Consider the following 22,930-nt stretch of genomic DNA (forward strand, 5'->3'; position numbering starts at 1 on the left):
TCACAAGGCTATCTTTTCTTCAGTGTTCTGAGCATTACTCATCTCTTGTCATCGCTGCGTAGTGGCAGAATCACCCTAAAAGATTAACATATGACAACCGTTTCTCTTGAGTTCTCAAAGGGAGATGTGTTCAGAATCGGGTCTAACATTTTTAGAATTCCTTCCAGTCAGTGAAGGTGTTGCGGTCTAAATTTTTAACAGTGAGGGTAATTAACCATCGGAACAGCTTATCCATGGTTGTGTTGGATTCTCCATCCCTGGCAACTTTTAAATCAAGGTTGGAAGTTTTTCTAAAAGATCTGCTCTCGTTCAAACAGGAATTATTTGGGGGGAGATGCAGGTCCTGTGTCATGCAGGGAGTCAGACTAGATAATCACAGTGGTCTCTTCTGGCCTTTGGAATTTATGAATCGATATAGATACTGATCTGTTTTGGTTTTCTTCACCATTGACTTTGTAGTCACTATTGGGTGTTGACAGAAACCTAAAACACAACCTAAGCTTCCACTCTGAATCTGGAAAATTCTAGGCCTTTTTTTTTAATTAAAGTACCAATTTGTCACTTAAGAAGTGGGGTAGCATTCTATACTGTATGATAAATTAAATATTTACTGGTAAAATATACAAAGTATGAAGAATGTCCAAACAGAATATAATTTATAGTCTGAGCTTGGTATTGAATGTTCCTGCAAGGAAATGAATACAAATGTAACACGTACAGACAGAAAATATTAGCTCTTTGGTGCCAGAAAGACAACAAACTTAATACGTGGTGAATAGCTCACACAACTTACTGCAAATTTTGCAATGGATTTGCTTTGGCTGCTTCTGTGACCCTTTTGTCTTAGTTTTTCTGTGGCTATTCACGCTGATTATGTTTTACGGGCAAAAATGTTCAGGGAAAACAGAATGTCAAAGTTGCATACGCAAGTGTTTACAGCAACCAGATTTAAAACACACTCATTAAAGTATTCTCAACAGACATGCTTGTGTAAAGCCCATACTGCACTGGGTAATCAGTGGGATTTGAACCCAGGACCACTTACATTTGTGCTAAAGGAGTAACTCCATTAACTGGCAGGCTGTTATCCCCTCCGTAGACCAGTCATTTTAGGGGGACTTGTAAAGGGTGCTACACACCTGCATGTTCGTCCAGTAAGAGAACAGAAACAATAGCATATAGCTTATTTTAGCAACTAAACAATACAGCTGAAATTTGGAGTATTCAAAATCCTCAGAGTAAAACAACAGATATTCAATAGGGCTGTCAATTAATCACAGTTAACTCATGCGATTAACTCAAAAACATTCCTCGCGATTAATCACACTGTAGAATACCAATTGAAATTTATTAAATATTTTCTTAAATATTTTTTTATTTACAATTTTATTAAACACATTTTCAAGTATATTGATTACTATTACAACAGAGAATACAAAATGTACAGTGCTCACTTTATATTATTTTTGATTACAAATATTTGCACTGTAAAAATTATAAACAAAAGAAATAGTATTTTTTAATTTGCCTCATACAAGTACTGTAGTGCAATTTCTTTATCGTGAAAGTGTAAATTACAAATGTAGATTTTTGTTACATAACTGCACACGAAAGCAATGTAAAACTTTAGAGCCTACAAATCTACTCAGTCCTACTTCTTGTTCAGCCAATTGCTAAGACAAACAAGTTTGTTTACATTTATGGCAGATAATGCTGCCTGCTTCTTATTTACAATGTCACCTGAAAGTGAGAACAGGCATTCGCATGGCACTTTTGTAGCCGGCGTCGCAAGGTATTTACGTGGCAGATAAGCTAAACATTCGTATGCTGCTTCATGCTTCGGCCACCATTTCGAGGCTGATGATGCTCATTTAAAAACAAATGTGTTAATTAAATTTGTGACTGAACTCCTTGGGGGAGAATTGTATGTCTCCTGTTCTGTTTTACCCACATTCTGCCATATATTTCACGTTATAGCAATCTCAGATGATGACCCAGCCCATGTTTGTTTTAAGAACACTTTCACAGCAGTTTTGACAAAACACAAAGAAGGTCCCACTGTGAGATTTCTAAAAATAGCTACAGCACTCGACCCAAGGTTAAGGAATCTGAAGTGCCGTCCAAAATCGGAGAGGGACGAGGTGTGGAGCATGCTTTCAGAAGTCTTAAAAGAGCAACACTCAGATGCAGAAACTACAGAACCCGAACCACCAAAAAAGAAAATCAACCTTCTGCTGGTGGCATCTGACTCAGATGATGAAAATGAACACACTTCGGTCCACTCTGCTTTGGATCGTTATCCAGCAGAACCCATCATCAGCATGGGCACATGTCTTCTGGAATGGTGGTTGAAGTATGAAGGGACATACAAATGTTTAGCTTATCTGGCACGTAAATACCTTGCAATGCCAGCTACATCAGTGCCATGCAAACGCCTGTTCTCACTTTCAGGTGACATTGTAAACAAGAAGCATGCGGCATTATCTTCTGCAAATGTAAACAAACTTGTTTGTCTAAGTGATTGGCTGAACAAGAAATAGGACTGATTGGACTTGTAGGGTCTAAAGTTTTACATTGTTTTATTTTTGAATGCAGTTATTTTTGTACATAATTCTACATTTGTAAGTTCAACTTTCATGACAGAGATTGCACTACAGTACTTGTATTTTTCTATTCACCTAATACTATTTCTTTTGTTTTTTATAATACAAATATTTGTAATCAAAAATAAATATAAAGTGAGCACTGTACACTTTTTGTGTTGTAATTGAAATCAATGTAGAAAACATCCAAAAATATTTAAATAAATGGTATTCTATTATTGTTTAATGGTGCGATTAATCACAATTAATTTTTAATCACACTATTAATCGTGATTAATTTTTTTAATAGCTTGACAGCCCTAATATTAAATAAGTGTATTTCAATAAAAAGCATTAAAGGAAAAGAAAAATTTTCTCATGAGGCAACTGTTTTGCTTTATTTGTTCATCTCCAGTGATGATCCTCTCTAGATTGAGTGATGTTTATGGTTTAATAAGGTGAATCCAACTTACAAAATTTAGCTTCCTTGGAACATCAGATTAAAACACTGATCTTGCAAAGACTTGCATCCATGCTTAACTTCAATCACAGCATCCAGTTCTGCTGTATGTACTTTTAAAAAGATATTGAAAAACTGGAGAGGGTGCACAGAAGAGAGAGAAAAATTATTTGAGGTCTGGAAAAAATGCCTTGCAGTGAGAGACTTCAGAAACTCACTCAGTTTATCTTATCAAAAAGTACACTGAGGGTGACTTGATTACAGTGTATAAGTACCCTTATGGGGAGAAAATACCAGGCTCTAACAGGGCTGTTTAACCTAGCTAAGAAAGCCATAACAAGAACCAATGGCTGGAAGTTAAAGCCAGACAAACTCAAGTTAGAAAAAAGTCATTTTTTTTCTATGAAGGTGATTAATCATTGGAACAAAAGTGGTGGAATCTCCATCTCTTCATGATTAGATTCCTTTCTGGAATGTGTGCTCTTTAGTCAAACACCGGTTACTTGGTTCAATACAGGGGGTAACTGAGTGACAGTCTATGGTCTGTGTTATACAGGACTAGATGAATCTAATGGGTCCTTCTGTCCTTAAAATCTATTAATCATATGGATAGTTCTGTTGAATGTGATGGGGCTACTCCTTTGTTTAAAGTCATGCGTATGCATGTTTTTGCAAGTTCAAGGTCTAAATTAGTAGTAACTCTTCTCAAGTCTTGCTTAACCTTTTGGTACATTTAATATAAATGGTTCTTTTTAGGATACAAATTTTATACCCGAGGGACCTGTTACATCCTGTGCATGTGGGACTCCCAGTGGAGATTAGACCTTCTGCAAGGACTGCAGGTAAGATTTTGTTTTTTGACACCAACACACGTAAATCTATTCCACTGTGAGTCTTCAACATCATGGAAATCTTAACTTCAGTCTTCAAGGTGACTGAATTAGAGTTAGATGTGAGAGCACTGGGATCTTGCAAAAGTTTCAATAGTTACATTCTGGGCTAGATCCTCAGCTGATACAAATCAAGAGGGCTGCACTGATATCTATGAAGTGATGCTAACTTGCACCAACAGAGGAATCTTCTGATTGCAGGCAGCCTTATTTCCATTTCGTTTGAACTCTTGCTGTGAGAAGCTAGTTATCTGACATTGGACTTGGTCCACTGGAGAGCTATGTGTATCTATCTTAGGTACCGTTAATGACCCCTATTACCATATTACTTGAACACCTCAGAATCTTTAATGTATTTATTCTCATAACCCCACTGTGAAATAAGGAAGTGCTGTTCTCCTTTTGCAGGTGGCGGACTGAGGCACAGAGCGCCTATAAGGGGCTTGGTTAAGGTCCCGCAAGAAATCAGTGGTGGAACAGGGTATTAAATCTCAGTCTCTGGACTCTCCCAGGCTAGCACCCTAACCAGGGATTAATCTTGCTTTAGTTTGTAGCAGTTAAACCATGAACCAAGAGGAGTCAGTACTTGCAATGGATAGCTAGTGGGCTGATCATGCAGTGGAGGTGGTGGATTTCATCATCATAAATAATAAGAGAAGCGCCTATGTGCATATTCAAGTCCCATGTAACTCTTATTTTAAGGGTTTAGATGGGATTTAAGAGCTCCAACTGCATAGCCTTTGTTGGCTCTCTGCACTGGAGTGAATTTCACCTATAGTGCTTTACTCCAATGTGCTGTGCAAACATCAGCTCATCAGTGCAATTCTTGATTCTCATTAGACATGTTTGCCCAACCACATCAGCTTGTCTTTCTTAAAAGAAGGTCTGCAAGTCTGCTTTCTGCACGGCACTCACTGCATTGTATTTGCTCAAACTGCACTTGCATGCACTTACTCAGTAAAACGTTTACAGCTGCTCTAGAATTGTTGCAGTAGGCAACTTGCTGCTTTCCTCATTTGTTTTACCATTTGGAGACAGGATTTCATGAGGTGTGAAGGAATGCAGGACCATATTTTGTACTATTCTCTCCCCCCCCCCCCAAATCCCAGTAACTCTGACCTTTACTTAATGTGTTGACTTTATTATATAACATGCACAGATGGATACATGAAGATCCTACTGACATAGGTCCAATTCAAAATCCAGAGGTTTTATAATTTTTGCTCTATTACTCTGTATTGCTGTGTTGGTTTCTTAGTAGCCAGCTTTGTATTCACACCACAAACAGCTGGTCCCATTTGGTGGTGATGCTTTCCTGTAAAGGGCACAGTTACCATTAAATTACTCTTTACTGCCACATGAAGGATTGTGGTTCAGTAGGTGGCACTGTTTGCATTGGCGCAGTTGTCTGAAGTGCCATTTTTCTGTTGAAACTGAGATCTTGACCGTTTTTGTGCCACGATACTTGTCGTCATAATAAGGCTATACAAATCTAATAATAAAAATTATTTGTGGTTCTCTACTGCTTTCCATTGTAAGACTGCAAAACACATTTCAAGCATCAAAGAACTAAGCTTCAACCCCCCGGTCCCCCCATGTATTGTTGTTCCCATTTTACAGATGGGGAAACCGAAGCATAGAGAGTGAAGAGACTAGTATGAGGTTGAACAATCAAGCTAGTGGGGGAGCTGGGAGTAGAATCCAAATCTCTTGATTCAGTGACCCTTTGCTAACTACAAGACTTATCTCTGGTCTGCTTTCTGTTATAGCTTTGCAAGTTTTCTATGTTGGAATCCAATATTTAAAGCGTAAAATAAACCTCGCGGCCTGATGCTCCATTACTTTGTTCTGAAATATTTCTAAATATCGAAGTTGTTTCTATTTCACAGGATTCAGAACAGACCCATTTTCCATCTTTCATTCAATTTTTTGTAATATATTTACCAAGTTTTTTATTGAAATCATTTTCTGAATTTTCCATTTACCAAAAATAAGAGAGCAAGCTTTTCCGCAAATGAAAATGTCCAATAGCCCATACGATCTTGAACAAGAGTTTGATTAAAAATTGCTGTTTAAATATTTGTTTAAAAATAACATGGGAAATGTGGAGAAACGAGTAATTGTAATTAATGTTGGCACATTTTCATGCAATATTTAGTTTTTTCAGAGAAGGCTGTTTGATAGGGGGAAAACTTTTTCATTTGAAAAAGTTCAGCCAGGTCTAGCTGACATATACACATGTGCAAAGTGGATGTAATATGCTATAAATGCAGAATTCTCTATGCACTCTCACCATTAGTAGGCTTTTACCTTCCCTTTGCATTGCTATAAATAACTACCCAAGGTTCAAAGTAGTGGCCGTAATTTTTACCCTCTAAGAGAAGGAACCTTGGTTCTTTCCTACATTTCCATGTTTGCCGAAACTTCTTTAGAGAATGAAGCTTGAATTTTGATGCCCAGCTTCATGAATTGCTTTTGATGTGCATTTAATGTGCAAACAATGAAAACAATAAAAAGTGCATTTAAAAACAAACATTTTTCTAATGCAGGAGCAGCATTAAAATTATACAAATTGCTTTTGTGGGCAGAATTTTACAGAATTCCTATGAGGTTCCTCTTAACAACAACAATGCACCAAAAGTCAAATCGCATTGTTTTGCTAGCAAACAAACTGTTTAAATATGTCTTTGGCTAAGTTTTCAGCATGTTTTCTGGGAAGATGAAAGCTTAAATCCCATTAACCCTCCAAATGCAGGGCAAATAATTTAGTTTCTATAATTGTCCTTCCAGCACCATCTGTAACATGGACCAAACTCTTTCCTCACTCCTGCTTCCTTCCCTTCCCAGCTGGGTAAGCTCTCCACTTGTCTCCCTCACTCACATCACTGCAAACACCCCAATCCCAAGTGGATAGTGTTCACACACATGGCTACCATGTTGGCTCTTTCCTGCCCTGAGCCTCACGGACGTTCAGATACCAGCAATGAAGTGAAGTGTCATGTTATTATAACTCACACTTTGTCTCCCCCTTTAGTGGTAGCTGGACACATTTAGCTTGTCTCTCTAATATCCGGGGACTAAGACAACTACACACTTTTAGCTCATGTAGTAGAGGCATACACTTTTAGATCAGATTCCGAGTATCCGGTTTGATCCCTGTGCCAGTGACCCACCAGGACAATGGTGTTACATTGGTGCTGCAAAACATGTGGACTAGTTGCCCTTAGTACGGGAAAGGTGATTTGGCTTGATGTTTGCTCTTCACAATAGTTTTCAACTGTTCAGACAACCTCACGTAGCTGTCTTTCAACGTAGCACTGCTACTGCCCTGGTTCACCTTAATTAGCCAGGCACCTGGTGATATTCCTCACTGGCATTAGGTGGTTAAAGAACCCTTCTGGTTTTATACAAATAAGCATTTTTGACATGGTGGACCAGCTCCTGGCCCCTGGCTCCCTCCTCATTTTGCTGCTCTGAGAGGATCTCAAATGGGGTTCTAGCCACCACCGTAATACAAATAATTAATAATAGCAATGTGTGTGGTTTTACATTGTTGGAAAGAGCAAGAGTACAGAACAGATGCACCCTTTTGGTATTGGCTTGTCCTCAGAGGAAAGTGTGGAACGATTTAGAAACACATGGAGCAGCAGAATTCTCCTTGAGCACTGGGGAGTGGTGGATTTATTCATACCATGCACAGGGTGATACTGACAGTGCAGTAGAATCCTTGGAATGATTTGGAAGGTTGCCAGGAGAAAGAGGTCACCGGAGGGAATTTTTTGAAGAAAAAAAAAGATTAGAATTATTAAAAAAAAAAAAAAAAAAAAGCTCCAGTTCTGACTAATTTAGCTTCAACAAGCTCCCTATTTGTTAGATTGAGCAGCAAAGGAAGGTGAATGCATCCCAGCGAATACAGAAGTAAACTGTACTTTGCAGCCGAGCAACCCTTCTCGGGCCTCCCGTCGGCATGCCAGAATTCCCTCTTTAAATGATTCTGTAACAGTACCAGCCCCACAGCTGTCTACAGCTGTATGCCTTCCAGCTCCACAGAACTGGCTTTTTCACACAGAAATGGCCTCTTTGAAAAGGGTTCACTAGAACAGATTGCTTCAGTTTAACAATGTGCAAAACACAGTACTTCAGACAGGCTTTCCTTTTATTGTGTGGTCCTTTTTTGGGGGAGTCTTTTGTACCCCAAACGAGAGGAGCTATTGGCAAATAATTTGACACCACTTTTACCTGAGTGTTTCTCAAGGAGGGTGCCCCCCTTACTCCCCACACACACACACCCATTTCTCTTAGGAATGCTTTTTTCAAACTCCATTTTTTTCTTTAAAAAACAAGTCCTCTTCCTTAATGATCCAGATTAAACCCCTGAAAATCTGAGTGTACAAATTGAATTGCAGCTCCACAGAGCCCTGTCCTGCGATGCATGTGTGCTGAGTAGCACAATGGGAACCTAGACTTTTCTAGACACGCTGGCCTCTAGACACCTGTTGTGTTTGTAAAGTACTTAGCATAGTGGGGACTGGCTGGTACTGCAATCCAAATAACACAAATTATAAACCTTCCCCATCCCCCTGGATCCAAATGTTACATCTACCCCTCTAAACTTGGGGCAGGGAGCTCAGATAGTGAATTGGGAATGGGTCCACCTGTCATCAATTCTTATTCTTATTCATGTGTCCAGTACAAAAGACCGTGATAAAGACAGTCCCTTGCTCTTGAAGGCGTGTGGTCTAATTCATCAGAACAGAGGGGTTTATTTTTTATAAGGTACAACAAAGTTGCATTATGTCCTTCTCCCATTCAGCTTGTATACCAGGCTGCTAGGAGTAAAGATGCTTGATTTTTTTATTATTATTGAAAACTTTAAAAAAATGGTTTGGGTTTTTCAGTTAGAAACTGAAAAATGTTCGGTTTTTGAAAACTAAAACTTTTTCCATTTTGCCCGGCATACTCCTTTCTTGCCTCTCCCTCCTCCTCCCCCTGCCTCTTTTTACTTTGCCCTGGGGGCTGGGGAGGAGAGAGGAGGAGAGAGAAAAGTGTTGTTTGGTTTGGATTAGTTTTCTTGTCTAAAATATGAAGCATTTTCATGGGAAATTTTGGGCGGGGGGGGATTCAAAATTGTTAATGGAAAAATAATTACCCCTTATCAGTCAGTTCTACTAAGCAGAGGTGGGATGAGTTGTCTGCTGCATTACAGGCCATACTCAGCTCTGCCTCCATCCCAGCTGGTCCTCCACACGTATGTCCATATACACATATATACCAATATGGTGCATTCTAGTAAGTTTTCCTTTCTGACATACTCTAACTCTTCTGTGGTTACACAGAATTTGAAGGTCCTCCTGGCTTTGAGTAACCATGTGTATGAAACCCAAAATCCCGGGAGAATTTCACTACATAAAGAACTGCCTTTAAAAAACAGCTGTTTTTCTCTGAACAGAACGCCGTGTCCAAGTCCAATGTCTAATGCTAAGTGAGGTGGGATTTTTTAATTTAGTTTTTATGGGTGCTTTTCTCCTTAGCCCATCATTATTCTTCAAGTTCTTGCCAATGATGGCTTTGGTATTGACTCAAAGTCCAGCAGGCTCTCCTGTGCCAACTTGCAGGAAATAAAAACCAACTGGAATATTGGGAGGGCGGGGGTTGGCATGGAAAATAGGGCCTTACAACTCTGGGTGGTTGGTTTGAATCCAGACCATTGTTGTAAATCAGCATAGCTCTCCTTGATTTCTGTGGAAATATGCCAGTTTACACCAGCTGAAGATCTGGCCTTGAAATTGTTTCCATCTGATGGCTGTTGCGTGACACATTGGAACAGTCTGGTGGTCTCACTCCAGCTTGCCAACATAGTCAGCATTAATTAGCCTTCTTGTTGGCACACTCGTCACTGAAGCTAAGCAGAATTCCTCTTGCCTCCCTACAAATGACCCCATGAGGTCAGGGCTGAGATACACTGAGGAGGAAGCTTGCCTGTGCTGATTCTCTTGTGTGGGGTGAGAACTCTGAGGTTGGTCAATCTGGCACCTTTCACCACCACTAAATTCCCACAAATATTTTATAAAAAAGAAAACTAATATCTTGGCCCTTTTTCCTTTGGGAAGCATTTTTGGATACCCAGGAAGTGAAGGCATCAAATAGACAGGACCTTCTGGGATCAGAAGGCATCCTGGAAGCATTAGATATGGGTGGTATTTGATACAAGAACAAGAAGAGTTTTACTGTTTTATTGATTTAACCTATTTGCAGTAATGCACACAATGGGCTACATTATGACTACCATGTGGATCTATGCTCCTGTCAATAAACCCAAGAACCCCACATGAGAGAGTTTGAGGGCAGATGTTTTCCCACCCTGATTGCGGTTGCCTTAAAACAGAGAGCGTGCACATATTTCATAGGATCTCTGCAACAGAAGGCACAGAGATGCATAAGCATTAGGAAAGGCATGGGCTTGCATATTTGTGGGCATATGCCCCTTGAACCTCCAGCAGCAATTAATTACTTCCTCCTGTTCATATTATTCACACTCCTGGCATAAATAATGTGTGCAGGCTGAGGGAAGGTCTGTGGAGGATGGGGTGCTGCCACCCAGAATATGGGCGTACAATGAAATTGCTTCTGCAGCGTTATTGTACTTTCTTTTAAGGGGTATTTTTGCAACCAGCCAGAACTTGCCCCATTCTTTACATTCAAGTTAATTTTCTTTTATAGTAATTGGGGCGAGGTGAGGGGGATTTTCAAAAGTTCTATCTAATTTTACGTGCCTCTGAGTTGACGGAGAGATCTGAGCTCTGAGGTTCAGTGGTTCTGGGCACCCGGAAGTCAGTGGGAACAATGAAGTCAGTAAGAATGTTCCGAAGTCCGCTGGAGCAGTGGCGGCTCAGAGCCTTTCAAAATCAGGCTCCAGGCATCTCAAGTAGGGGTCCTGAAAAGTCAGGCACTAAAGTAATCAGTGAGCACTTTAAAATGTTGCCCTTAACAACTACAACCACTGTACATCCTTGGGATGTGTAGTCTGGTTTTACAGGTATAGCTCTGCTCCTGGCAGTTCTGAATTTGCCCTGGACTTAACACAATGCCATAGACTTTCAGCTCCAAGACAACAGGAGATCTCTGTTAGGTGGTAGCTGTAGCAGGTGTCTTATGCTCCTGTTGAGGACCCAGTACCACAGCCTGAGCCGCACAGGCAGAACCTTGCTCCAAACAGATTGCAATATCAGGACCAGAAAAATAGACAGAGACACACACACACACACACAAACACACACACTAACTATAAATAGAGGACAGGGCTACCTATATTGTACGCTGTAGAGCTGGTCAGAAATTTTCCATTGGAAAACACCTTTTCATCAAAATCAATGCATTTCCTAGAAATTGAAATGGACTGTTCTGATAAGGTCAAAAAGACTGTCTCTATATGTGGTCCCAATACAAATTGAGGCCTCTTGATGCTACAGCAAAATAAATATTAACTAGTAGTAATTTACACGGAGACTGATTGAAATGCACTCGGTTAATGATGTTTGCTGTTAATCTCACTTTGAATCTTTGCTGTTGAAATTTTAATGCAATATTTTATCGGCATTTTTGGTTGTACTTCATCCTTTTATTGCTGTAGACTTATCTATAGCTAGGTGCACCTGACAGGATCACAGAGCTAAACTTTCACATGTACCTAATGATTTCGGATGGCTCACATTTTGAGTCGCCAACATGCCACAGTTTAGGGAGGCCTGCTATTCTGAGAGCAGGTGCCCATCATTTCCGGAATAGCCAATCCCTTTAAAGAGTCTAAGTTGGTTACCTAAAATCTGAGCCACCCGAAATCACTGGTTGCTTTTGAAAATTCAGGCTGAGTCACTTAACTGTTCCACTGGCAATAATGTTTAAAACAATGGGGTTCAATTAAACTGGAATTATTTTAACACTTCAGAACACTGCCAAGTCATTTCCTTCTGCTTTATTGATTTTTCTCTGTTGCCAGTAAATGTACATGCAGCAGCCGAATGAAAGAAAGGCCATTGAAAAGGAAAAGCTAGGTGTTAAAAGGGAGAATGACATAGAATATAGAGCATTAAAGCTCTGAAAAGGAGGAGGATATTTTAAGACAGAAGGAAGTTAGGGGTCCGTGTAGGCATTTTGCAGAGTTAGATGTCATAGCAGACAGGCCAATATTATTTTCCTTCTAATGCTTGCCTGATCCTTCAGTGAGATTTGCTTCTGTTTCTTCCCTGTATTGTGTATTCCCTGCATGAGCTGCTCTCTGTGTAAAGGCATTCCACCTACATTCCTTTGCCATTGGGTGAGCCGAGGGGGGAGAGCAGATGTGTGGGTTTGCTAGACACAGGAGGCTCCACTCCAAAGCTTAAAACTTATAAACTTGATATGAAAAAGGTAACCGCTTTCAACCAAGTTTTTGGTATGCTGCCTTACTTTCCTATGCATCCTTTGACTGAAGACCTGAGTTGAAACAATCCTAACGTCAAATCCTTCCCCTGCTCAGCTACTGACAGAATAGTTCCTTTTCTTCGGTTTTGTCAACTTGCATGTGGCCTCGCTACTTTGTGCTCTCATCTCCTCAGATCTCAAGGGTTAGGTAGGGACAGATCCAATCAGTCCTTGGGAGTTTACCTAGGGAGTATACCTAGGGAGTATGTTTGTTAATTCAGTAGCAGTGCTACTGGTCTCTGTTAGTCGGGTGCTAATGGCACTGTATTTTGGAGGAGGCCAAAAGCCAACGTCCTGGCCACTTTGGCATTTAGAAAACTCACAGCACAATTTGCCATCGCTTAGAGGTGTTAATTCCATTTAACTGACCATATTCCAGTTTACCTATCAAAAGTCCAGCAGAGATTCTGGTCACCACTTCCTATCCAAAACTGCCTTGTAGAGCCGCTGTTGCTGGTAGACATATTTCCTCCCAGAGGTGGCTTCATTTCAGTGAGGGGTGAAGTGATTCCTATAAAAAGCTTGTAGAAAGCTGGTCAGGATCCCTTCAGAATGAACATCTTGAATAAATGCAAGATACAGTATCAATATTACATTTCTCAGCAGCGAACTCCATCAGGCATTCATCTTTCTATGTACAGTGCGTCTCCAATATTTTCTGAATTCTATTGGCCTGTTTTTCCGTATTGATTTCTTTCCCCCCACATCCTTCCTTCCCATTTGGTCTAATAAGCAAATTTCATTACCTGTCTTTACAATCTTTCCTCCAGGCCAGTGCTATTGCTTGACTGTGTTCCTGGCAGTCCTTTCACTTAAACTGAAATGCATTTTAATTAGAGATGGGCCAGAACTGAAATCATTTATCTGATCCATTTACTGCCCCCTTCCTTCCCCTCCAAATGTTGATGGTTCAGATAAAATGGATCCAAACCACCGTTGATTTCATTGTACAAAGCCCAAACCACCCAAGATTGCTTGTTATGGTGAATGGAAATTCATTGTATCCAATTACCCAATGGGATTTTGTGGGTTCAGCTAAAATGGGCCTTGTATGCAAACCATCTCTGGTTTTGCTCTGCAAAACAGAAACGTGGCCTTCTTAGCCCATCTCTGATTTAAATAGCTTTTTTTTTTTTTTTTTTTTTTTGTCATTTGTTGTCATGCCGTAGACGCTGTGAATTTTCACTTTGCTGATCTGAAAATGTAACCATTCTCTCTGTCTCTCTCTCTCTCTCCCCCTTCCTCAACCTCCCCCCCCCCCCACTTCCTTGTACCCCACTTCACAGCAAAAAATCAACCGTCGGGGCTTCTTAGGACTTCATTCATTTTACAAAATATTGTTCTCACTCCCTGGAGCGGGCCCCCAATCTGGACAGACACCAGTCTGTGGAGAGTGGAATCAACTGCTGGATCCCACTTCCTTTTAAGCCCCGCTGGATCTGGGCAATGATTGATCACTGTTCCTAGCTCTAGGTCTCCCAGGAATACTCTCATGAACAGTCCCATGCTTGACACTCTTCTTGGACAATGGAACTCCACAGTCCAGTTGCCTGAGACCCTGGAACCAGTTGTCACAGCCTTCCCAAGCCCCTAGTTGCTTAGATATGTTCCCCCAGAGTCCATTTGGCTGTGGAAGCTCTGGTTTCTTGATTAGCTCCTTCAGGGACACTGGGGCAGGAAAGCAAGAATCACTGTCTTGGCAAAGGAATTTCTTTACCACACACACTTTACTCTTAACAAAGCACACATGAGAGTTCCAGATCTTTGAAAAAGAACTAAATCCTGAAAACATCCCCCCAAGTCCACTATCACACCTCCTGTGAGACCTTGGGTTTGGTCAGCATCCTTAGGCGAGGCAGCCCTTCCCGCCTTCCTTAGCTTGGTCTGTTTACATATTGCTGTAGTCTGGCCCTTTGCCTAGAGAAATACCCCTCTTCTAAAACAGTCTATGCAGGGCCGGCTCCAGGCACCAGCCCAGCAAGCAGGTGCTTGGGGCGGCCAAGGGGAAGGGGTGGCACGTCAGGCTGTTCGGCGGCAATTCGGAGGCGGGTCCCTCTCAGAGGGAAGCACCTGACACCGAATTACCGCCGAAGAAGAAAGCGGTGTGGTGGAGCTGCCGCCGGAGTGCCACCGATCGCAATTGCGATTGCGGCTTTTTTTTTTTCCTGCCGTTTGGGGCGGCAAAAACCCTGGAGCCGGTCCTGAGTCTGTGTTCCTTTTTCTTCCATGTGCTTCAGCCAGGGGAGTTCTGGGCCCCAGCCCCCTCTGTGTAGAGAGACGTTTAAATTCAGTGCGCCTACTGATAGAAAACCTTGTTGTTCCAGTAGAGGAGAATCTTTCAATGGTGGAAGCCCTTGATGACTCTGTCCTAGCGTCTCAGACACTGTCTTTCCACTAGGTGTCAAGCCCCGAATACAAAATGTATGCTTTAATCCACAAAGGAGTTTTGTAAAGCAACATGAAGGTCACACTCCAAAATGAAGGTTACAATACAAATTAGAGCCCCAGAAACAAAATGGGGCTCACAGAACAAAATGGTGTTCGTCATTTGACAAAGATATATGTACAATCTGTCATATAGTAACAAAGCTGCAGCCACATAGGATTTCAATATCACTACTGTGTTATAGCATGGCCACTCAGATCTTCATGGCAATATGGGTTACGAACTCAGATCCACCTATTACAAAAACACAGGGACTTATCAGCTAAACTAGCAGAGCATCTTAATTACCTGTTAACAATATAAGGCCAATGGCACACATGGTTGAAAAAATTCTGATTCCATTCATTAGAAGGGCAAAGGGGGAAAAACATGCTAGCCAGTATGTTGCAATAAATAACCCCATTAACTTTACTAGCGTATTGCTATGAATAACTAAAGACAAACTAAACTCATCAAAATAAATTGGCAAAATACATTTTGCAATACAGTATCCAAATGAGGGCAGGTATCTTTCCCAACCTGCTCTACAAACACAGTCCATGCAGTGTATAGAGTCCTGGGGGTTGATTTTTTTATTAATATAGATATTAACGATAACAAATAACTTCAGTTTGCCACTTCTCCCACGGTTGAGCTGCTCCATGGGTTCCTCCCTCAGTACTGCTCAGTCCACACACTAGATCCTCTTTCTCTCTAGATTGAGTCACTCCCATCTCCCTTATATCCAGATGGGGTTAACAAGCTACCTGCCCCTTAACATGCCCCAGCAGGAGCAACATCTACTAACAGGGTGGGGTGCTTCCCTGCCAGCTTTATACCGCCAGATGATTATTTTTGTTAAATAACATGTTTCTTTGTCCACTCTCTAATCCACAGCATTCAGTAAAGTGCCACAGGTCTCCTAGTGTTTATTGTCAAATATGCTGCTGTCACTATTTGTAGAAACCTTAATGCTTTGTTTGAAGTGGGCTGCAGCAAATGCTCTGTGAGGTGGGCAAGTGACTGAACAAAAGTGTACGGCCTCCCTCCACCTTCCTCTCTCCTCCTCCCCCCCAAATAAGTGTAATTTGCCTTTAAAGGCTCTTAAACAGCAAACCCATTCTGTCTGATCCTCCTTAATAAAGTATCCCAGCACCACTACGGTGCCTTATTTGAGGTCTGTACAGTCTCATTAAATTTGATGTGTCACAGAGGGCTTGGACATGTGAAAGGGAGGCTGCAGGAACCAGGACTGAAGTTTGCCAGATTTACTAAGGAAAAATGATTCATTACGGCTTTTCAAAATGGACGCCCCTCAGGCTTCCCGCTCCATTGATTTTCTGTGTGTGTGTGTGTGTGTGTGTGTGTGTGTGTGTGTGTGTGAAAGAGAGAGAGAGAACGAGAGAGAGAGGCCATCGCAGCCTGCAGATTTAACCCTTATTAACAGCTGGTTAATTTAGGGATTCAGTTTGATCTCTTAAGATGTATGTTGATGTTTCTTCACTCGGAGTAAGGTGATGGTGGGGAGGTTATTAAAGATTAAAGGACTGGATGTGACTCATGGAGAATGGAGTACTGTCTCTCCAATATTCCATTCTGGCGGAAGGGGGTGCAAAGGTAGCTTCAAGTCACCTTTGCCTTCATATTCTCGGATTATGCAACGTCCTGCTTAGCCTGTGGTGTGAGTTAGAGCAGGGTTTTAGGAAGCAGAGAATAGCTGTTGAGCAGTGCATTCTGGTTATTTCCCTGACACACCCCCTTACTGTGAGCTCAGAGCAGAGCAGACATACAGCTCCTTCCACCAGTTCAGTGTCAACTGGGAGATCCTGTGCACAGGGACTATTCTGAGGGTGCTGGTTCTGCCTAGTTTAAGGCCCCTTTACACTACCAAAATAGCATAAAAGGACCTAGTTTAATTGAGAACGGAGCCCACAGTCACCACTGTTAGGGACAGGTACTTTATTTGGATAAACTGTCTAATAATATCTATAATGTGCTTTTGTGTTAAAGATTCATCCTGTGACCACTCCTTCCTCTCCCCAATACTATCTGCTATGAAGCAAAATAATGAACAATTACAGGGCAATGTAGGCCATGGTCTATGGTGGAACAACGAGATGTTGTCAGCTTGATGTTGGTTTCTGTGTGTTTGCTTTAGAACCTTGACAAGTTCTTGTGAAGATGCCATAATGAAAAGGCCCAGGCATCCTCTCTGGTCTGTAGTAGCAGGGTGGCTGATGATGGACTTGTTTTGTGTTTGTTTCTCTGGTGTTCTCTCTCTTCTTGTGGTGGGGTAAGGGGATGGCTTTGAAGATGTCTTAGAGCTGTGGCACTCTAAGGAACAGTGCTTTCAGCACCACTGGTCATCGGGCACAAGACATCTCAGGTTGAACACCCAAAAAATGAGGCGCTCCAAACTAGTGAACGCTTCTGAAAGTTTTGGGACAGCGAGAGTGTCAGAGCTGGGGTTTGAACTGAGGAGTTCCAGGTTTCCTCTCCTGCACTTGGAACCCCCCCCCCCCAGCTCACACCAGTTTCTCTGTGCAGCACATGTTACACTCCAGGCTATTGGAATGAAAAGGTTCTGATTGTCAGCAAGATGTTGAAATGACCTAGTGAGCAACTCTGATACACATTGTACACCTCTACCTCGATATAACGCTGTCCTCGGGAGCCAAAAAATCTTACCGTGTTATAGGTGAAACCGCGTTGTATCGAACTTGCTTTGATTCACCTGAGTGCACAGCCCCGCCCCCCCGGAGCACTGCTTTACCGCATTATATCCTAATTCATTTTATATCGGATCGCGTTATATCAGGGTAGAGGTGTATTTCCTGCCTTTCTTTCTGAACCCAGAGATTAAAATCTACATGATCTGTGTGATCATGAGAGAGAGGAGAGGAGACATCCAAATTTCAATTCTAACCCCCCAGGAAAAAAGTCAAGAAAACAGATCCCTGGGATTCATGTCAGTTTCTTTGGAAAGCAACAAAAGATGAGAGAAAATCAGCAAGATACTGCAGAGATTTTCCCTGATTTGTAGCATCTGACTTAGGGGGCCTAAAAGAAAAACATTTGGTGCTTTTAAAAAGGCTGTAAATCACACACTGAATACTCAACATTTACATTTTAAGTGAAAGAGGATGTCAAACCATTTTGCTTTATATTTATTTTCAAATATTGGCTGCTCTACTGTCCACTTTCTCTACAGCCTGCACCATCTAAATCTTATTGTATATAGTCTCAGACCCATAGAATATAAATCTCACACTGTGTACGTATACTCCAATTATTCTGGGAAACACAACTTGCCACCGAGAGTTCCTGGTACCTGAGAAACATATATAAAAAGGATTATGCTAATCTTGGGACACTTTGGGCCTGATTCTTATCCAGTTTACAAGTGTAAATCAAGGGTAACGCCATTGAATTCAGTGAATGACATGGGTGTAAAACCAGTGTGATATCAGAATCAGATTCTTTATTTTTTTAGGAACATATTCTCAGTCTAACCTGCAAAAGATATTGCATAACAAATACAGTTTCTCAACTGCATATTTAAACAAAGCATTAAAACATTCACACTTCTTCTTGGAGAAATATTTTATTTCTTCTGCTTTGTTTTTACAGGGTAGTAGAAAGAGCAGGAATAAATTTAATCAGCTTCTTACCTCCTCGTCACGACCAGAGAGATGCAGAAATAAGATGAAACATTGTGTAAACAAACAGTAAATTTAACATGCATGCCCCATCTTGTAAAACTCTACAGGAGGGGGTGAGGAGTAACACATGGTAGAGTGGATAGGTAGATAGAGCTACACTAGATGGGGACCCAAAGCATTAGGTTTTGATCCAGATCTAAATGAGCCAAAGTTGAGGGGATGTTTGGATCTGGGACTTTGATTCAGACCCATTGCTAGCTGAGACACAATACACATGTATATATAAACACAAACCTAATCCCGGTTAAGCTCATATATATACTTTGTGTGTGTGTATTCTGCTTTTTTGAATCAAATAAGCCAACAATAGGCAATGTTTTTGCACATCAAGAAGTATTACTAAGATATGATGGAAATATTTTTTGTGTATAGGTTGTCGGACAAATATTAGCCCTGTTGGCAAAAGAAATTAATTAAACAGGTCCTGATTTTATTAGATTTACCTGATTAGATTCAAGCCTGAATCTAAGTGAGGGTTTAATTTCAATGGCTATAAAATTTTGATAGATTCTTGACCACGTCCAAATGGCAACTAAGAATTATGTCTCTTCTGATGCTGGGACCAATCTGAAAACAAAACTGTAACTGGATCCCCCTACCCTGAAAATAGAGGCCACTTCCTCTGGTGTGAATCATGGTAGCTCCACCAAAGTCAATGAAACCGTGCTGATTTACACTGGCTCAGGATCTGGCCCATCTAGGCGTTTGGATGTGGGAGTTTAGATGTTGGTGCACATCTTGTAAAATGAGACTGACTACTCTTATTTTCATGTGGATGAAATGTCTGCAAACCCACACACAGTGGGCGCAACGTAGATTCGTAGATTCTAGGACTAGAAGGGACCTCGAGAGGTCATTGAGTCCAATCCCCTGCCCTCATGGTAGGACCAAATACTGTCTAGACCATCCCTGATAGACATTTATATAACCTACTCTTAAATATCTCCAGAGACATGCATGGATTGTAGCCCCGTTTTGACCTTAAACATTTACAAAGCCCTACAGCCACAGGGCTGGACACCTGGCCAAGGACGGACTTCAGAGCTGCCCCATGCATTAGAGGAGGTACACAATTCCCCCTCGCCTACATAGCTCCTGGACACAGCCCATTTACTCAAACTCTGTGTTGGGCAAAGGAAGGGTTGGAGTTCAAGCTAAAAGGATAAGTGGATCCAAATTGTGCTGTCAAAAGATACACACAGCTCAGAATTCAATTAGCTGATTAAAATGCTGCCTTGCTTATTGCCATTGTTATGACCCCTAATTAACCATGTGGCGATTTATTTTCACCTTTTTGTATGTGGGGACCTAATAGCTACAATGTAGATGTAGAGAGGAGAGAGATGTCTGGCTTAGGTGGCAGGTGAAATGAGCATGTTGGTTTCAGCACGGTGCCTACTGGACATCACAAAATCCCCAATTGGCATTCCTTGCTCAGGAGATATGTAGGACCAGACAGGCTGGAATGTTCATGTGTGGATGAAGGTGTACTGGCAATCCTATAGCGTGAGTTTAGGAACATTGCCCAGCCCTATTGTTGTATTATGCTCTGCATCTTGCAGTGCTTAGAAGGTCCTCAGTTTCATGATCACTCGAATTCCATCTCAAACTTTCAAGATAATTCTCAAATTTAAACAGAGAAGCATCGTGGCATTCCTCATGTTAATTTTTAAGGTACATTTTGTACTATTGTAGCTGGGCGCCCAGCTGTTAAAGAAGGGAGCAATGTCAGGACTCTTGGGTTCTACTCCACTATGGACTCTCTCTGCAACTGCGGGCAAATTACTTAATCTCTCCATGCCTTGGTTTTCCCATCTGTAAAATGACTATAAGAATATTTCCCCACCCTTTAGGAGTGCTGCGAGGCTTAATTGGCTATTGCTTCTTGGGCATCACTCCATCAAAATTGTTGTTCTAGTTGTATTGGTCCCAGGATGTTAGACAGACAAGGTAGGTGAGGTAACATCCTTTATTGGACCAACTTCTGTTGGTGAAAGAGACAAGGTTTCGAGCTACACAGAGCTCTTCTTTGTCTCTTTCACCAACAGAAGTTAGTCCTATAAAAGATATTATCTCACCCACCTTGTCCATCAAAATTAGTACTGATGCCAGACAGGACCTTTCTGTAGGCTTTTTTTAAGCATGCTATAGAATAAAAATACAAAACTATGATGAGTGGTTGGTTCATGAAACCTGTAGGGGAAAAAAATCCCCATCTATTAAACTCTATAGGTTTCTGTAATGTTTGGTGGACAATCCTCTTAAAGCACCCTGTTGGAATCATCCCTATTACATTCTGTAGGCAGTGAATTGGACCCCAGGTCTGTACTTTGTGGTAAAATAATTCATCATCATACGAACAGAACCACCCTCTTGGTCAGATCAATGTCCATCAAGCCCAGCATCCTGTCTTCCAATGTTAGGTGCTTCAGAGGGAATGAACAGAACAGGTAATCATTACATGATCCATCTCCGGTAAAGGAGTAAATAACATTTCTTGATTCACTTTCTCCACGCCAGTTAAGATTGTATAGACCTCTATCATATCCCCTCTCTTTTCTAAACTGAACAGTCTCAGCCTTTTTAATCTCTCCTCGTACGGAAACTGTCCCATTCCCATAATCCCATAATCATTTTTGTTGTCCTTCTCTGTACCTTTTCCAATTCTAATATATCTTTTTGAGATAGGGTGACCACATCTGCATGCAATATTCAAGATGTGGCACAGCATGGATTTATATAGAGGCATTATGATATTTACCGTCTTATTGTCTATCCCTTTCCTAATAGCTCCTAAAATTCTGTTCGCTTTTTTAAAAATTGTATATGTATTAAAGCATGGTTACAGGTCCATTTGTATGATAGATACAATTAAGCACCAGCTGCGTACATCAGAAGCAGTGCCATCTAATGGGTAGGCATTGGACTGGGAGTCAGGAGAGCTGGATTCTGTTCCCAGCATGGGCCACTGACCTGCTCTGGGTCCTTGGCCAAGTCTCCTCCCTTCTCTCCACATGCTTCCCCTCTGACGTCTTGTCTATTTAGACTGCAAGCTCTGTGGGGAAGAAGCTGTCTCTGACAGTGTGTATGTACAGTGCCTAACACAAAGGGCCCTGACCTCAGTTGGGGCCACTAGCTGCTGCTGTAATACAAATATTTGTCGTCATAAATCAGCATAGTTCTATTGATGGCAATGAAGTGACATCATTTTACACCAGCTGAGGATCTGGTCTTAAACGTACCTTAAAAACAGACACTTTCCAAGTCAAACTAGGGCACTCCATTCTTGGACCAGCAGAGGAGCAATTCAGAGAGAGAACAAATTCCAGGTCCTTCTCATTACAATTCTTCTCATGCGGGATTATCTTTGATTTTTCCATCGCTCCTCCACACTGGCAGCCAGAGGCTTTGTTTAAAACATATCCATCATTATCACTATAATTTATTATTATTATTGTAACTTATTCATTCATACGGCATTCCTCCCTGCCCCCCACCAAACACACACAAGAATCAAAGTGTTTTACATGAAGCAATATGAAAAAAGAGAGAGATGGGTTACAAAATACATAAATTAGCCAGCGAGATTGATTCAAGGCTTGCAATGAAAACTATCTAGCCCCATAGAGACCAAATGGAGAAGTCAATCAATGTGTGGGGAGAAACCTGTATGGTCAGTCATGTCAAAAATAGCTTTTGGATCAAGGAGAATTAGAACAAAAGTTGATTTGGCTCTGGGCTTTGGTAGAAAAGGACCTCAGAGAAGTCATTGTTTCTTATATTTTCCAGAAAATCATATATAGGGATAGGTTATGATGCCTTTACTCATAATAAATAGTACTCTACTCCGCTCATAGTCCCATTGACTTGAAAGTGGGGCTAGGGAAATAGTCAAGTTGGATACGAGTATGAGCCCCCAGCCCACAGTAATTAGATGTGCAAAATACCTTGTACAGTAATTGGTACTCTTTCTGTATGCTCTCCTGAGTACTCATACTGATTTTCCTTTCATTAACACCAGCATAAATCAGGAATAACTCCAAGGGAGTCAGTGGATTTACCACGGTGTACAACTGGTATACACGATTGGAGAATCAGGCTTGGTGAGCCACATTTTACCCCATGTACCGGGTCAGGAACGGAAGAGAGGCAGTTCGTATGTACCTTATTAATGGGCTACTGAGGATTGGTGCGGCTACCACCCCAGGTTAGGGCAACTTGCAACTTCGCTTCATTGCCTCTGGGGTCTAATACCCTCCCCATCCCTCTCTCCTCAAGCCTCTGGCCCCTCCTGGAAAATCCTCAACATACGCCCTGCCTCAGGGGCTGCTGCAGAGTGCCTACCATAGTGGCCCGCTGTACAGGGGATATTCCTGCCTAGCAATCCTTTA

The 22,930-nt window shown here is 41.4% G+C and overlaps 1 long non-coding RNA gene across 1 annotated transcript in view; it reads left to right on the forward strand.

Annotated features, from left to right (window-relative positions):
- Window positions 1–3,796: 3,796 nt before the first annotated feature.
- The window catches only part of LOC117868660, a 137,494-nt gene continuing 118,360 nt past the window's right edge, over window positions 3,797–22,930 (forward strand). The window contains exon 1 of the long non-coding RNA XR_004643691.1: window positions 3,797–3,884. This is a non-coding gene — a long non-coding RNA (uncharacterized LOC117868660). The remainder of the gene's footprint in view (window positions 3,885–22,930) is intronic.

This window comes from Trachemys scripta, chromosome 21 (assembly GCF_013100865.1).
Source record: "Trachemys scripta elegans isolate TJP31775 chromosome 21, CAS_Tse_1.0, whole genome shotgun sequence".
Taxonomy (NCBI): Eukaryota; Metazoa; Chordata; order Testudines; family Emydidae; genus Trachemys; species Trachemys scripta.